The sequence below is a fragment of the Bubalus kerabau genome, chromosome 1 (genome assembly GCF_029407905.1).
Source record: "Bubalus kerabau isolate K-KA32 ecotype Philippines breed swamp buffalo chromosome 1, PCC_UOA_SB_1v2, whole genome shotgun sequence".
Lineage (NCBI taxonomy): Eukaryota > Metazoa > Chordata > Mammalia > Artiodactyla > Bovidae > Bubalus > Bubalus kerabau.
This window is the reverse complement of record NC_073624.1, coordinates 208,629,443-208,642,717: the sequence shown is the minus strand read 5'-3', so window position 1 is coordinate 208,642,717 and position 13,275 is coordinate 208,629,443. Positions and strand designations below refer to the sequence as shown.

Sequence of the window (13,275 nt, the reverse complement as noted above, 5' to 3'; positions counted from 1 at the left end):
AACTGTGGAAAATTCTGAAAGAGATGGAAATACCAGACCACCTGAGCTGCCTCTTGAGAAATCTGTATGCAAGTCAAGAAGCAACAGTTAGAACTAAACATGAAACAAGAGACTGGTTCCAAATCAGGAAAGGAGTACGTCAAGGCTGTATACTGTCACCATGCTTATTTAACTTATATGCAGAGTACATTATGAGAAATGCTGGGCTGGAGGAAGCACAAGCTGGAATCAAGATTGCTGGGAGAAATATCAATAACCTCAGATATGCAGATGACACCACCCTTACAGCAGAAAGTGAAGAAGAACTAAAGAGTCTCTTGATGAAAGTGAAAGAGGAGAGTGAAAAAGTTGGCTTAAAGCTCAACATTCGGAAAACAAAGATCATGGCATTCGGTCACATCACTTTATGAGAAGTAGATGGCAAACTGGAAACAGTGGCAGACTTTATTTTGGGGGGCACAAAAATCACTGCAGATGGTGACTGCAGCCATGAAATAAAAAGACGCTTACTCCTTGGAAGAAAAGTTATGACCAACCTAGACAGCATATTAAAAATCAGAGACATCACTTTGTCAACAAAGGTCAATCTAGTCAAGGCTATGAATTTTCCAGTAGTCATGTATGGAAGTGAGAGTTGGACTATAAAGAAAGCTGAAAGCTGAAGAATTGATGCTTTTGAACTGTAGTGTTGGAGAAGACTCTTGAGAGCCCCTTGGACTGCAAGGAGATCCAACCAGTCCATCCTAAAGGAGATCAGTCCTGAATATTCATTGGAAGGACTGATGTTGAAGCTGAAACTCCAATACTTTGGCCACCTGATACAAAGAACTGACTCATTGGAAAAGACCCTGATGCTGGGTAAGATTGAAGGCTGGAGGAGAGGGGACAACAGAGCATGAGATGGTTGGATGGCATCACCGACTCTATGGACATGGGTTTGAGTAAACTCCGGGAGTTGGTGGTGGACAGGGAGGCCTCACGTGCTGCAGTCCATCGGGTCGCAAATAGTCGGACACGACTGAGAGACTGAACTGAACTGAAAGATAATCCAATGTATGGAAAGAAATAAATGTAATAGCTAAGAGTAAAACACTGATGCTCTTTCAGAGAATGATGCCTGCTTTTGCCATTTCTACTCAACATAACGCAGGAGGACCCTGCTAGAGAAAATAGGCAAGAAAAAAGATATGAAAAAAACTATATTAAAAGAGAAGCAAAAAAAAATTATCCCTCTTCACAGATGAAATGGTGTAATGTGTAGAAACCCTCAGATTACACACAGACACAGACAGAGACACACAAGAACCAATGCACACATTTCAACTCACTAGGGAAATTCAGCAAAGTTGCACAATAAAAAATCAACACAACTAAGTTATTGTGCTTATACATGCTCATGAAGAACAGTTCAAAAAAGAATAAAAATTCTTAGGAATAAATTCAAGTAGTGAGGCGAAACTGTGCTATCATTCAATGTGGAAGGGACAGATTTTTTTCAACAAATTACATTGAGTTAAGTGCAAAATGAAGGTAAGATAGGTATTTTTAATTCATAATGAGATCCAAAACAGAGTCCTTTCCTTGGGATGAGAACAATCCTTGGGATGATCAGTCCTTTCATTTTGGCCAATGAAAGGGCAGTGTTTTGTTTTCTCTGGGATAGACATTCATCCTGGATACAGATTTCCATTTCCTGCATGCAATGCTTCTAGGTGTATTATCAATTGTCATGGTGTCCCACACACACTGCACAGGAAATGAAGCATGACAGTGAGCAACTGCTCATGAAATTCACTGGTCCCTTTTCCAACCATCCTGAAGCAGGTGGCCCAGCACAACAGTGGTATGGGGTTTTGAGGACAGACAGTCTGTGTCCCCTGGGTGGAGATTTCTTGTAGGAATGGTGCACTGTTCTTTGGGGAGGTGCAAAATTTCTAAATCACCATCCTTTATAAGGCCCTGATTTCTCCCATAACCAGGACTCAAGGGTCCAGGACACAAACAACAAGTTTGTCCCAGTACAGACCTGGTTACCTTCTTTGTGACCATATATTTTTTGTCCCTGTTCTCTCCACATATTGACCTCCATAAAGTCAGGAAATCTAGCTCACTTTTGTCCTGTTGTACCCCAGCAGCTAGCATATTTCCTGCTCTGTGTAAAAATCAAAGTTCTGATGAATGAGTAAACCAAATGTGGTACATCCACACAGTGGAATGTTTCCAGGCTATCAAAGAAGGGAATTCAGATACATGCCACAATAAAGATGAACCTTAAGGATATTATACTAAGTGAAATAGGCTAGTCACAAAATAACAAATACAGATAACTTCATTTATATGGCCTACCCAGAATAGTCAAGTATTTAGAGACAGAAAGCAGAATGGAGGCTTCCAGCATTTGGGGAATTTTATGGAAATAGAGAGCTGCTGTTTAATGGACATAGAATTTCAGTTTTGCATGTTCTCAAGGTTGGTTACACAACAATGCGAATATATTTAACACTACTGGACTGTACACTTAAAAATAATTAGCCTCCAAAACATAAATAAATAAAAATATTTGCAATTATAAGTTTTATTTGACCTATATTTTACCACAATTTAAAACTCAACTTCCCCCAAGACTCTCCTTGATGTAGAACTGCTGATTGTCTGGAATCTCATCTCCTCTCTCTCTTGCCCTCTCTTGGCTCAGCCACACTAGCTTTCTCACTGCTAATTGAACATATCAAGCTCATTCCCATGCCGGGATCTTTGCCCATGCTGTTCACTCTGTCTAAAATAATTTTCATGCCCATATCCTTCTTGCCAAACTGGAACACAACGCAGATGTCACCTACACAGAGAGGTACCCCAGACCTCTGGGTAACACTGCTTTTCCCATGTCTCTTTATTGATGCTCTTACTGCTTCTGAAATCATTTATTTAAACATTTATTCTCCTGTAAGCTGTCTGTTGTCAATGCTAGATGAGGGTAGCGGCATTGCCTGTCTTGTCACTGTGATTCCTACTACCTGCCTCTGGGGCTAAACCTCAGTGTCAGTTGAATGGAAATATAAATGGAAAAATGCTTCACAAATAAAAACAGTTCACAAACTGACTGGGAGAAGTGAAACTCAGTGAGCACAGACTTTCTGCTCAGGGTGATGAAAAGTTTTGGAACTGGTGATAAGGGGGCTTCCCAGGTGCCTATAGTGGTAAAGAACCCACCTGCCAGTGCAGGAGATATAAGAGGCCAGGTTCAATCTCTGAGTCGGGAAGATTCCCTGGAGGAGAGCACGACAACCCACTTCAGTACTCTTGCCTGGAGAATCCCGTGGGCAGAGGACCCAGATGCCATGATTTTAGTTTTTTAAATATTGATCTTTAAGCTGACTTTTTCACTCTTTTTTTTCTTTTTAATTTATTTTTTTATTGAAGTATAATTGCTTTACAGAATTTTTGTTTTCTGTCAAACCTCAACATGAATCAGCCATAGGTATACACACATCCCTTTCCTTTTGAACCTCCCTTCCATCTCCCTCCCCCTCCAACCCCTCTAGGTTGATACAGAGCCCCTGTTTGAGTTTCCTGAGCCATACAGCAAATTCCCATTGGCTATTTTACATATTGTAATGTAAGTTTCCATGTTACTCTTTCCATACATCTCACCCTCTCCTCCCCTCTCCCCATGTCCATAAATCTATTCTCTATGCCTGTTTCTCCATTGCTGCTCTGTAAATAAGTTCTTCAATACCATTCTACTAGATTCCATATATATGTGTTAGAATACAATATTTATCTTTCTCTTTCTGACACATTTCACTCTGCATAATAGGTTCTAGGTTCATCCACTACATCAGAACTCACTCAAATGTGTTCTTTTGTATGGCTGAGTAATATTCCTTTGCATATATGTACCACAACTTATTTATCCATTCATCTGTCAATGGACATCTAGGTTGCTTCCGTGTTCTAGCTATTGTAAATAGTGCTGCAATGAACATTAGGATACATGTGTCTTTTTCAATTTTGGTTTCCTCAGGGTATATGCCTGAGGAGTGGGATTGCTGGATCATATAGTGGTCTTATTCCTAGCTTTTTAAGGAATCTCCTTACCATTTTCCACAGTGGCTGTATCAATTTACATTCCTACCAATAGTGCAAGAGTGTTCCCTTTCCTCCATACCCTCTTCAGCATTTATTGTTTGTAGACTTTTTGATGATGGCCATTCTGACTTAACTTATATGCAGAGTACATCATGAGAAACGCTGGGCTGGATGAAGCACAAGCTGGAATCCAGGTTGCCGGGAGAAATATCAATAACCTCAGATATGCAGATAACACCACCTTTATGGCAGAAAGTGAAGAAGAACTAAAGAGCCTCTTGATGAAAGTAAAAGAGGAGAGTGAAAAAGTTGGCTTAAAGCTCAACATTCAGAAAACTAAGATCAAGGCATCTGGTCCCATCACTTCATGGCAAATAGCTGGGGAAACAGTGACGGACTTTATTTTGGGGGGCTCCAAAATCACTGAAGATGGTGACTTCAGCCATGAAATTAAAAGACACTTGCTCCTTGGAAGTTATGACCAACCTAGACAGCATATTAAAAAGCAGAGACATTACTTTGCCAACAAAGTTCTGTCTAGTCAAGGCTATGGTTTTTACAGTAGTCATGTATATAAGTGGGAGTTGGACTATAAAGAAAGCTGAATGCTGAAGAATTGATGCTTTTGAACTGCAGTGTTGGAGAAGACTCTTGAGAGTCCCTTGGATTACAAGGAGATCCAACCAGTCCATTCTAAAGGAAATCAGTCCTGAATATTTGTTGAAAGGACTGATGTTGAAGCTGAAACTCCAATACTTTGGCCACCTGATGCAAAAAACTGACTCATTTGAAAAGACCCTGATGTTGGGAAATACTGAAGGCGGGAGAAGAAGAGGATGACAGAAGATGAGATGGTTGGATGGCAACACTGACTCAATGGACATGAGTTTGAGTAAAGTCAGGGAATTGGTGATAGACAGGGAGGCCTGGCATGCTGCGGTCCAAGGGGCTGCAGAGGTGGACACAACTGAGCACCTGAACTGAACTGCCTGAGACCTGTGTTGGTATTAAAATTACTCATAACAGTTTTGTTGTATCCTATGGATTTTGGAAAGTTGTGCTCTTATTTTTATTTTTTTAACTATTTCCTGATTTCCTCTTTGATTTCTTCATTTACCCATTAGTTTGGGTTTTTATGGTGTTACTTAGTAATAAGGTGTTTTTTTAGTTATATGTTTGTGTTTTTCTCATTTTATTTCCTATAATTGGCTTCTGGTTTCATACCTTTGTGCTCCAAAAATGCAAAAGCAATTTCCATACTTTTACATTTGAGGCTTGTTTATTGGGCTATCATGTGATCCACCCTGGAGTATATACTCCATGTGCACTATAAAAATGTGTGTTGTTTTTCTAAATTGAATCTCCTATATGTATTTATTAAGTGAAAGTGAAGGTGAAGTAGCTCAGTCGTGTTTGACTCTTTGTGGCCCCATGGACTGTAGCCAACCAGGCTTCTCCATCTCTGGGATTCTCCAGGCAAGAATGCTGGAGTGGGTTGCCATTTCCTTCTCCAAGAGATCTTCCTGACCCAGGGATTGAACCCAGGTCTCCTGCATTGTAGGCAGACGCTTTACCATCTGAGCCACCAGGCAAGTCCTGTATTTATTAAGTATGACTATTCTAACATGTCATTCAAGACCACTGTTGATTTTCTGTCTAGATGATCAGTCTATTGATATAAATGGGATGTTAACATTTCCTGTTGTTCTTGTATTATTGTCAATATCTCCCTTTATATGTCAATATTTGCTTTATCCTTTAGTTTCTCTTATCTTAGGCACATATATACTAGCAAATATATATATATATATATTAGTATATACTCTTTTTGTGTTGATTCCTTTCACATTATATAATACCCTTCTTTGTCTCATGTAATAAAGATAAATTTGTTTTAAAGTCTATTTTGCCTGATATGGATACTGCAACCCCTCTTTCTTATAATGTTCATATGCATAAAATATCTTCTTGCAGTCCCTTACATTTATTATTTGTGAAAAATTTAGCTCTGAAGTTAGTCTCTTATATAAAGCATATATGTGAGCATATATATATATATATATATATATATATATATATATATATGTGCTCAGTCACTCACTCACATCTAACTCTTTGCAACCCCATGGACTTTTTAGCCCACCAGGCTTTTTTGTCCATGGAATTTTTCTGACAAGAATACTGGAGCGGGTTGCCATTTCCTTTTCCAGTTGATTTTCCCAACCTAGAGATCTAAGCCATGTCTCTTACATTTCCTGCATTGGCAGGTGGATTCTTTAGCACTGCACCACTTGAGAAGCCCCAGCATTTATATGGGTTTTGTTTTCTTATCCTCTCAGCCACCCTATGTCTCTTTATTGAATCATTTACTTCATTGGCACTTAAAGAAATTATTGATATATATGTAATTTTAAAATTTTTATTACTCATTTTCCAGTTTTTTGGATAATATATGTCATTTGAGAAAAATTATATTTAAGTAATCCATGTTGCACCAATTAATCAAAATTTCCAAGTCTTTCTTCTCTAAGGCTGGGAACAACTTTGTGAACATAGGAAAATACACAAATGAAAATGGAAAAGTAGGGAAATGGACAAAAGAAAATGAACAGAAAAAAATTCATTAGAGAGGAAAACTTCAACAGGTGAATGTACAAATTGTCTAAAGTGTTGAAGTCAAAGAAATGGAATTTTTTTTTTAGTTTACAATATTGTATTGGTTTTGCCATACATCAACATGCATCTGACATGGGTGTACACACAGAAATGGAAATTTTAAGAAATTAACAGAAGGAGCAAATTCAACATTCAGAATCTGATCAAAGAATAGGACTTTCTTGTTTTAAGGTTTTGAGTCCTTCTTCAAGGACACTTCTTCAGACTCAGAATGATTTTCCTTTTCTCAACTACCATCTGAACGAATCCTCTCAGAGCCCTCTTTATGTCCTTATTTCTCAGACTATAGATGAAGGGGTTCAGCATGGGTGTGACCACAGTGTACATCACCGAGGCTGTTGCACTTGAATGTGAGCTGTGGGTAGCAGCAGAGCTAAGGTACACTCCTAGGCTTGAACAATAATATAAGAAGACAACTAAAAGGTGAGACACACAGGTGGAAAACACTTTATATTTCCCCTGAGGTGATGAGATTCCATGTATGGAGAACACTATCTTAGAGTAAGAGTAAAGAATACCAGCCAGGGGGCCACCACCCAACAGCACTGCTGTAAAATACATAATTATATCACTAAGGAAAGTGTCACAACAGGCAAGTTGTACCACCTGTTTGATTTCACAGAAAAAGTGGGGGATTTCTAAGTCTGTACAGAAGGACAGCTGTAAGACCAGTAAGCTTTCTAACAAGGAAAGCAGGGCACTAATGATCCAGCACAGCAGCACCAGCAGTCCACAGAGTCGGGGTTCATGGTGACTGTGTAGTGCAGCGGGTGGCAGATGGCCAAGAAGCGGTCATAGGCCATCACAGTCAAAAGAAAATCATCCAGTGCTGCAAACTGCATGTAAAAATACATCTGGGTGATGCACCCTCCATAGGATATAACTTTGCTCTGGATCTGTATATTTATTAGCATCTTTAGGATTGTCGTGGTAGTGAAACAGATGTCTACAAAAGATAAGTTGGAGATGAAGAAGTACATGGGAATGTGAAGATGGGAGTCTAAACTGATAGCCAAGATGATGAGCAGATTTCCAAACAAAGTGATCAGATACATGGAGAGGAACATTCCAAATATGAGTGATTGCAGTTCTGGTTCCACTGATAAACCCTGAAGAAGAAATCCTGGATTTTGTGTATCATTTCCTGGTACCATGTGCTGGTGTTGATGACTAGGAATAAAAAAATCATATATGAATTTGCACTGATGGGTATTATTCATTTGAAATGCTACAATGTATAAAGTAAGTATATGTATATGAATATAATATATATACATACATACATGTATTGTCTGAATCCTCACATTTAAAGGATGTTCTGTGACATCTCTGACTAGGAATTCTGTTAAAAAGAGAGGAAATATATAGACTTCAGTGGGAAAAAATATCTAAAATTCTCAGGTGATCCTAGATTATAATGTGGATAAATTTTTCAGAATTTCTCCCAAGGAATCATGCATTAAATGATTTTAATGAGAAATATTTTCATGCATTTGAGGAACATATGGTGAGTACTGGCCATTTTCTAGGTTTAAGATGCTGAGAAACAAAAGCCAAAAGATATAAGGACAGTGAAAATATATACGAAAATAAGTATCATATATCATGTGACATAGTGACATGTGAAGAAAGAAAAACAAGTATAAAAACAATGGATGAGGGCTTATTTATTACTGAGAGTTCAGGAATATCTAAATATGATGAAGACAAAATTACAAAGTTGATAATAGTTATTAATATATATGCATCTAAAATAGAGGAACTGGCATGTTTAGTGCAGTCATTGAGACCTAAATGGAGAAAAGTACAGCAGTACAGTCATAGTAGAGGATTTTAACACCCTGCTGACCGCAATGAGTAGATCATTGAAACCTAAAGTCAACAGGAAACAATAGCCTTATATGAAACATTGGATCTGAAGGACATGATAAATTTTATTCAGAACATTCCATCCAAATACACATTCTTCGTCAGGTGCAAATGGAAGCTTCTCAAGAATAGACCATGTATTGGAAAACAGTACAAGTCTTAACAAATTTAGACAACTGAAATTATATCAAGCATTTTCTGATCATGATGGTATGAAACTACAAATCAACTATAAGGAAAAGCTGGAAAAATATATTCACATGAAACAACATGCTACTTAACTGCAATTAGAATATTACAAATCAAAGGAGTCATACATAATATTTATGCATACAAATGAAAATATGACATACTTAAATCTTTTTGATGAAAGTAGTAATAAGAGGGAATGTTATAGTAATTCCTACCTACCTCAAGAAACAAGGAAGATCTAAACAATCTAACTTTACATCTAAAGGAAATAGAAAAAGAAGAAAAAAGAGCCAAAAGTCAGTAAAAGAAAGAACATAATAAAAGTCAGAACAGCAATACATGAAATGAAAATGATTAAGATGTTGGGGGAAATCAATGATTTGGTTCGATCAAGCTGGTTCTTTGAAAAGATAAGCAAAGATAGACAAAACTTTACTAGATTCATTAAGAGAAAAGGAAAAAAGAATCTCTGATTAGTGAAGTCAGAAATAGAGACTTCCCTAGTGGTCCAGTGGTAGAGACTTTGTTCCTGTGCTGAGGGTATGGGTTCAATGCTTCATCATGGAACTAAGATCCCATATGCCTTGTGGCCAAAAAAATAAAACATAAAAACAGAAGCAATATTGTAACAAATCCAATAAAGACTTTAAAAACAGTCCACATCAAAAAAATCAGAAATAAAAGAACAGAAATGCAATACATACAATAGAAGTACAAAGGATTATGAGACTATTATGAACAGCTATAAGCCAACAAATTGGGCAAACTAGAAAAAATAAAATCTTAGACTCACACAACTATAGACTGAAGGTATACAAAATTTGAATAAACCAATTATTAGCACAGGTATTAAAGCAGTAATCAAAAAGCTCCTTAAAATGAAAGGTTTAGGATGACAATTTCAAGGGTGAATTCTACAAAACATTCAAAGATTTAATACTTATCCTCCCCCAAATTCTTCCCAAAAAATTAAAGGAGAGAAGACCATCCTTACTAATTTTTTGAGGCCAAATTTACCCTTATGTAAAAACAGACCATGACAACAAGGAAAATAAGAAAATTATAGTCCGCTATATCTGATAAATGTAGAGGCAAAAGTCTCAACAAAATATTAGTAACTGAATACAACAATACCTTAAAAGGACCACACACCATATCAAGTGAGGTTTGTTCCTGGGATGCAAGGATAGTATAACATCTGAAAGGTAATCAACATGAAAAACCATGAGAAACTAATGAAAAACAAATACTATACGATCAACTCAACAGATGCAGAAAAGATGATGATGTTGAAAGGGTGTTCAAACATTCAATACCCTTTTATGATAAAAAAAAAAAAAACAACTCTCAATAAAGTGAATATAGAAGGAATGTACCTCAACATAATAAAAGTCATCTATGACAAACCCCCTGATAACATCAGAATCAATGCTGAAATTCTAAGTGCTAGTTCCCTAAGGTCAGGAATGTGACAAAAATGCCCACTCTCCCCAGCTTTATTCAGGGTAGTCTTGGAGTCCTAATCAGAGCACTCAAGCAATAAAATAAATAAAAGTCGAATTAGGAAGGAAAAAGTAAAACTATCACTATTTGCAGATAACATGATTTTATATGTGTAGAAAACCCTGAAACCATTAGAAATAATAAATACGGTGAAGTTAGAGGGTATAAACTCAACATATAAAATTTTGTTTCTATACACTAACTGTGAACTAAAAGAAAAAATAAATTAAGAATACCATCCTATTTAAAATTGCAACAAAATGTTATTAAAAAAATCAACTCAGAATAGATTAAATTCTTGAATATTAGACCTGAGAAACCATAAAACTTTTGGAAGAAAACACAGGCTATCGCTCAGGTCCATTAGAATGGCTGTTACCAAAAAAAAAAAACAAAAAACAAACAAAAAAAAAAAAAAAACAAAAAACAAGAAATAACAAATATTGAAGAGAATGGGGAGAAAAGGTAAACCTTATACACTATTGGTGGGAATGTAAATTGGTGATGCCACTATAAAAAATAGTATGGAGGTTTCTCAAATTTTAAAAATAAAACTACTGCATCATTTAGCAATTCTACTTCTGGATATTTATGCCCCTCCCCCCAAAAAACCCTCAAACACTAATTTGAAAAGATACATGCATTAACTACAGCATTATTTACAATAGCCAAGATATGGAAGCAACCTGAGTGTGTATTGACAGATGAATGGATAAAGAAGATGTGATATGTATCTACAATGGAATATTGCTTGGCTAAAATAAAAGAACTATTGACATTTTTTGACAAAGGTCCATCTAGACCTAGAGGGTATGATGGAAGGAAATAAGTCAGAGGCAAAAAGACAGACACCATATGATTTCAGTCATGTGTGGTATATGAGAAAGGAAAAAAAAAAAAAACATTAAATAAATGAACAAACCAATTCACACACACACACACACACACACACACACAAACACTTAGATATAGAGAACAGAATGGTTCCCAGAGGAGAGAGGAGGGGAAGGTAAAATGGATAAAGAGGGACAACTATGTGATGATAGTTGGAAACTAATATTTTGGTAGTGAATACAGTATAGTAGAACTCAAAATATAATGTTGCATATGTGAAAACTACATAATGTTATAAACCAAGGTCACTTCAATTAAAAAAGAATGTAGAAATAGCACACAATTCCAATTGATAATTCTCTCAAAGACATGCCAACATGGAGATCTATATTTATATGCCCATTTTATGTCTAGTATTTAAGGAAACCGGAGAAGGCAATGGCAACCCACTCCTGTACTCTTGCCTGGAAAATCCCATGGACGAGGAGCCTGGTAGGCTGCAGTCCGTGGGGTCGCTAAGAGTCGGACACGACTGAGTGACTTCACTTTCACTTTTCACTTTCATGCATTGGAGAAGGAAATGGCAACCCACTCCAGTGTTCTTGCCTGGAGAATCCCAGGGTCGGGGGAGCCTGGTGGGCTGCCCTCTCTGGGGTCACACAGAGTCGGACACGACTGAAGTGACTTAGCAGTAGCAGCAGCAGCATTTAAGGAAACATAAAAAAGAGTCAAAAATGGAAAGTGAGAGAAGAGATCTACACATCAGAGATAAAATGGTCTAGAATGCTCAGGTGATTTCTGAGAAATTATGATGAAAAGGACTTTTTTCTGGTTCTGGCAGCATTCCAAACCATATCCCCTAAATGCATAGAATACCTAATAAAAGGATGGGAAAAACTCACAATTTATTCTCCAGAGAAACAAGGAATATTTTATAATGTTACAACCTTTTACTGATTAAATATTCTGTTAGATAAATTCACTTAGGAAATAAATTATCAATTTACAACAGAAAATATACAAGGTAAAATAACCTTTGAACATTTTTAAAGATGAAAATATGAGAGATTTTTTAAATGGTATTATATGCAAATTTGGGGCATCAGAAAACTGAGCTTTGAATCCTGGATCTATCACATGCTAATTGCTTTTCCATGAGAAGCCAACTGAACCACTGTAAGTGTTAGTATTTTCTTTTCTTTATTTATTTTTAAGCCTACAGCACCCAGTGTTTCCAGGTGGTTTCCCATCATCCAAGTACTAACCAGTCCTAACCCTGCTTAGCTTCTGAGATCATAAGAGGTCAGGTGCATTTTGTATGGTATTGCCATTGGCTAATAATTCTCTTTCAAATAGTAAGCAGAACAATATTTGACTTTCTGTTAAACTTTTTACACTCTCCCAGGAAGCTTAACCATAAAAATGCTTCTGTGTATAACCCGACCCTGAACACTGCTATTTTGATTATGAGTATTAAATCTTTGACCACACAGTTTGGTGGTTTTGAGTTCACATATTTACCTAAATGATATATTAATGATCACATATGTAAAACACATTCGGTATGCTAACATTATAAAATAAAGTTCCATTAAAAATATATATTGGGGGCTTCCCTCATGGCTCAGCGGTAAAGAATCTGCTTGCCAACGCAGGAGACACAGTTTCAATCCCTGGTCTGGGAAGATACTCAACATGCCGTGGAGCAACTAAACCTATGCGTCACAACTACTGAGCCTGCGCTCTAGAGCTCAGAAACAACCACTGAGCCCATGCACTGCCGCTACTGAAGCCTGCGGGCCCTGGAGCCAGAGCTCGGCAGCAAGAGAACTCGCTGCTGTGCGAAGCCCTCACGCTCGCAATTAGAGAGCAGCCCCTGCTCACCGCAACTGGAGAAAAGCCCGCACAGCAACGAAGAACCAGCGCAGCCACAAATAAACAAATAAACTTTTTAAATTATTAAAAAAATTTTTTTAATAAATATTGAGCAGAGTAGTATCCATTGTCTGGAGGTGCTTGACATATTTATTCAATGTATGTAAAAATCTCAGAATAGTTCCTTTCTGACAATAAATGAAAGGTATTTAGCTGTTGATGAGATGTGCCTAATTT

The 13,275-nt window shown here is 37.1% G+C and overlaps 1 pseudogene; it reads right to left on the bottom strand.

The window, feature by feature from the left end:
* Positions 1–6,951: 6,951 nt before the first annotated feature.
* Positions 6,952–7,985, bottom strand: LOC129626106 (olfactory receptor 7A17-like; annotated as a pseudogene).
* Between the last annotated feature and the right edge of the window lie 5,290 nt (positions 7,986–13,275).